The sequence below is a fragment of the Sinocyclocheilus anshuiensis genome, unplaced genomic scaffold, assembly GCF_001515605.1.
Source record: "Sinocyclocheilus anshuiensis isolate Anshui unplaced genomic scaffold, SAMN03320099.WGS_v1.1 scaffold354, whole genome shotgun sequence".
NCBI classification, from domain to species: domain Eukaryota; kingdom Metazoa; phylum Chordata; class Actinopteri; order Cypriniformes; family Cyprinidae; genus Sinocyclocheilus; species Sinocyclocheilus anshuiensis.
The window spans coordinates 1,421,310-1,426,640 of NW_015544195.1; positions in this window are offsets into that span (position 1 = coordinate 1,421,310).

Here is a 5,331-nt window from a genome sequence, read left to right on the forward strand (position 1 = left end):
TGAAATCAGCAAATATAGTCAGACATGAGATGTTTTACTTGCTTGTTTTACTTGGCATTGCAGCCTCATAATGCTGAATCATGTATTAATGATTCAGCAGGGTATAATGTAGCGAATCAGCTCATGGGGAAATATGAATAATTAATCATAAATAGTTATAATTAATTATAAATATTTAGATCCGCTGTAGATATTTACTTGACCTCTCAGGGTCACTCTATTTAAAAACCATGTAGAACTAAATCTTATAAAACGTTTGAATGAATATAATAATGAACAGCCTGTGATATATTATATCATTTATTATATTGTTATTATAGTTCATAGTATAATGGTTTAGAATATAAATTATAGTTTACAATATCAATCTCGAACAAGCAAATTTATATTATATACAACAAAACCAGAAAAAAAGAACTTACATGATTTACAAACATTCACTTGAATTAATCAGACTTTACAGTCTTACTGTAAATATAGCAGAGGACCATTTAGAATGAATCGATTAATTAGTATGAATCTGACTTCGTAACAATATGAGACCAGATGAATGAATTCACTAGAATAAATATGAGAAGAAGAGCGTTTAGGTGAGTATGTTTGATTATTTATAATGGTGTAGCATTTGTTTGTGTAAAAGTTACAATACTTTGAAAGTAGCTAAACTAAGTTTATGCTACTTAAAAAGTCAAGGTTATCAACCTATATGTTAATCTCCTACACTGATTCTAAAAACATTAATTTGTTAACTTTAAACAACTTTACTGGTTTTATTTGCTTTGTCACTAGATGTTATTTACTTTGACTATGTAGTGTATTTTTAAAACTTAATTTGTGTGGCTATATTTGAGTCTATATTCTCACTGAGGCTATATTCATCACCATATCACAGATAACACATATCACAGACAACATTGCAGCACATTATTACCTACATTTAAACAGTGCAAATACAGCAATACAACTGTAATGCCAGAGAAGGAGGGTGAGAGAAAAAGATAGATTAGGAAATGGTGTAGTGAGAAAAATAAAAGCACTTTTATCTTTTATCTCTCTCATCATTACTGAATGCTGTATTAGAGGCGATGGCCCCTGAGGGTTCTATGTAAAATGCAAAGACGGCATATCCACACTGCATACTGCAGTATCAGCCATGATATAGAAGGGAGTGGGTGAGGGTGTTAGAGAATCAAATCTTGAGAAAACATCATTTGTAAAGGGCAGAGTAAATGTATTCTCCTCTGATCCAATGTAGCCTGATGTTGTTATTCTTACACACAATTAAGATTCAAATGCATACAAAGAGTTTAGAAATACAAACAGTGAAAATCAGCTCCACCCAAGCCCATCAGGGAGCTCAGTGACATACGAGATACATCATTTAGTATTCAGTTACCTTTTAAGATTCTTGTTCAATTCTGTGGTTTGCCCTTTTAAAGTAAACATTTTAAATATTTAAGCCCCTGCCTCTGGAAGTGTATTTCTATTTCTATAGAGATTTTTCAGCTGATTTCAAGTTCTTGCCATTTTAAGTACTTGCATTTTAAATGTTCAGTAGATTTGTTGTTGTTGTTATTATTATTGGAATTATTTTGCTTATTTAAATATGTACAAATGCATCATTTCAGGGTTACATCACTGACCAATGGCTGCACTAATGAAAGCAAATGTATCAGACTCTTCTTCTGATGGGCTTTTGGACATGTGAGACTAGCTGAACATTTTATTCAATGACAATTCGACTTTATTGCATTACAAAGGGGGGAGAGATCAAAGAGCTCAGTGTCTAATAATGAAGACTGAAGGCCAAGGCAATCGCACAGACCCAACCGCCCAAGAATATCACCCCTCTATATGAATCCATGTATAATTTGGGGGAAAAAAACTTGATATCTAAGAGGACTGTAGCTGAATCTTGAGTGTATCTTTTCTATGCTCAACGGAGCAAAGCTGATTTGTCAGTTTGCCAAGGTCACAGGAGAAGACGCTCTTCTTTAGATCCATAGTAGAGAATAATTTGGAGCTCTGGGGGGAAAAGTAATGCTGTGGGTCACACGTTTGAGACCCAGAAGACAAGAGTCGCACATAACAAATGCAAAATGATGTGTAGGCTGCTATATGATAAATCACAAGACAAAATACAATACACAATTGAATTTGTATGTATCACGAAAGGGCACGTATAAGGTGTCATTATCACATTATATATTAGTGTGGCCTACATATAAATGCAGCTAAAGGATTTGCATTATGTGAAGTATTTGGCCTTGTTTTATAATAAGCACATGAGAAATGAGATATGAATATTATTGATGCCACTGATGCCTCTTCTTCTACATCCACAGCTGTTCGGTCTAATTTAGAGCACACTGCCACAATGGAGAGATCACAGGCTTAATATGAGGGGCGCATAAATAAAGATTATTAGGTTAATTAATTATTTTGCATTTATGACTCTTTTATATCTCCACATAATTACGATGGGCTGCTATAATTGAATTTGAACTTGTGCCAGAGTGGGACAATTTGTTTTCAGGTTACCAAATGGTGACAATGTTGCCGGGTGTAGAGGAAATGACATGAAGTGTGAGTGCAGCATAATTCATCTGTGCTCAGACGCTGACACCAAACCCACAGAGAGGAAATTAATTCAGTTTCCCTCCTGCCACATGGGCAAACAACATTACAAACACAAATAAATAATAACAGAATCAAAGATGCTCCTGCGCACATCAGATCGGGCGCATTCATCACCACACTTATCAAATGTAATAACAACAACGTGGAATGTGGAACACCCTCCTTATCTGATCGTCTGTCTGTGTGTGTGTGTGTAGATAGCATGCGCGCATGTGTGTTTGTCTGTCTGTTCATGCATGTTTATTGTATGAGTGTCTGTCTGAGTGGAAGAAAGAAATGTTATTCATATAATGTGCATATACTCCATGCATTTCTTTCCCTTTGTAAAATCCTTAGCCCTTGTAGATAATTTTAAATGCGAAAACACATCTTAATTAAAATTTTGGCTGTTTTGTGTAATATAGGATTATGCATTGCACGAGAGTGAACATTTTCAAAGGAAACACTGTGAATGCAAATGCAATCATGATTGCCACTTACCTTCCAGCTGAGCCTCTGTTTTGCTGGTGGAGTTACTTTCATCTATAGCTCTCTGATTTAGACCCATGGTATTACAGAACTCATCCCATCCCATAATGCACTATACATGCGTGACAATTTTTTCAAGAAAATAAATCAGTTCTCAGCAACCTTTCAGCTTGTAGGAACAGTATAAAAAATAAAAAGGTTTTAGTTTTTTTTTTTGTGGCACTAAATATGCGACGTTCTCCATTATAATTTGGTTAAAATTCAGAATTATTTCCCAGTTGTCAAACTTCATTTATTTTTGCTATTGCATTGTATGATTATCTGAATGTTGTAAATCCATACTGTAATTCTAATGACATAGCTTCAATGTGAAAAAATAAATAAATAAATAAATAAAATTAAAACATTCAAATTACTGTTCTAAATGATAAATCATTGTAAAATGCCCCAGTGTGTTTGTAGCCTGTAGCCCCTGGTGGTCATAATTGGGAATGTTATCCAGCTGCTTCAACAAAATGTTTGATTTGGCTGCAGGAACTATGTATATATGTCACATCCTCTCTCTTTCCAATTGCCCCACATTTGCCTTGCATTAGTTAAGAAATACACTACTAATGACTTATTTTTCCTAAAGCATTGCTTACCCTTAAAAAGACTGAGTAAAGAGCTGAGAGGAAAACTGCCTATCCACATGCAAATGATCTGGATATTCTGTTCAAACATCTTCTGCACATTTTGAATTCTGCTGAATTGCACTAAGAAAAGGTGCATAGGGTGTCTTTACTTTTTAAGAATTGTTTATATTTGATGTGACCCAATAAAATTATGTTTTATGTCTTTGTTTTAATTCACAATCAATTTTAGTTGAATTAAACTACTTGCTTCAGATCAAAGTGCAATTTCGTGTTCCTGTTCGAGCCTGGAAATGGGCAGAGAATTTCGAGTTCCCAGCATGTATATTTAATGTGTTTTTGAGTAAGATGATAAAAGGAGGAGACTTGTTAGTGTTTAATGTCCTGTTATGTTGGGATTTACAAGAGATTCTGTGATGCTGAGTTTTGGAGTCTGTGCTTAGGTTGAGGATGAGCTAATGGGAATGAAGGCCGCTATGAACTCTGCTTTAAACCAAGAGAAAATACTAAATACCAATATAGCTGTACAATCATGACGTCAATTTCTAGGCCAACTCAGAAGGCTATTTCACCCTTGGGAACCTCCTATGGGCTTTTAGAATAGAGCTTTTCTTTTACAAGTAAAATAAGGCCTGTGGTTAGTAAGACTTTCATGAGACTTTGATGTTTTCTTCTACAACATAAATCACATATACAGTCAAATCTCAGTTTATGTTTACTAAAATGGAAAAATGGTTGCCCTACTCATCAGTCATGTTCTTTATGTTGTAGAACAAAACTCAAAAGTCTCTTGAGGTAATGGTCACCACAGCCAACTTTATTTTACTCATCACAAACTCATGATCTCAGAAATGCAAATTCTTCCAGGTTTTAAAAGCTGAATACGGTGAACAGCCGCTTCTTACACTCTTAAAAATAATGGTTCTTTAATGGCATCAATGGTTCTATGATGAAACTTGAACATCCATGGAACCTTTCGAATGCAGAAAAGGTTCTTTATAGTTGAAAAAGGTTCTTTAGATTTTTAAAATGTTCTTCAAAATGGTTCTTTTAGGAACTGCTTACTGAAAGTTTCTTTGGGGAACCAAACATTGTTGTTCTATGGCATTGCTGCAAAAACACCCTTTTGGACACTTTATTTTTAAGAGTGTATGTGCGTTTCCACCAACTTACACTACATATATGTAGTAATAATATAATACATGTATTATCAGCATGCTAATGTGCACAGATTTTGGTAGCTAGTACTTAACCTGCAGTCACACACAAACACACACACACACACACACACACACACACACACACACAATTAGAACACACACACACACACACACACACACACAATTAGAATTTAAATTTTAATGATAAATAAATATATCCTTATAAAAAGTCAATACAAGCTTATTCAAAAAACACAGGGGCATGTACAATACCTGATATAAAGTTTTTTGATATATAAATATTTTTACTTTTTTAAAGGGGTCATTTGATGCGATTTAAATTTTTCCTTTCTCTTTGGAATGTTACAAGCTCTTGGTGCATAAAGAAGATCTGTAAAGTTGCAAAGACTAAAGTCTCAAATCCAAAGAGA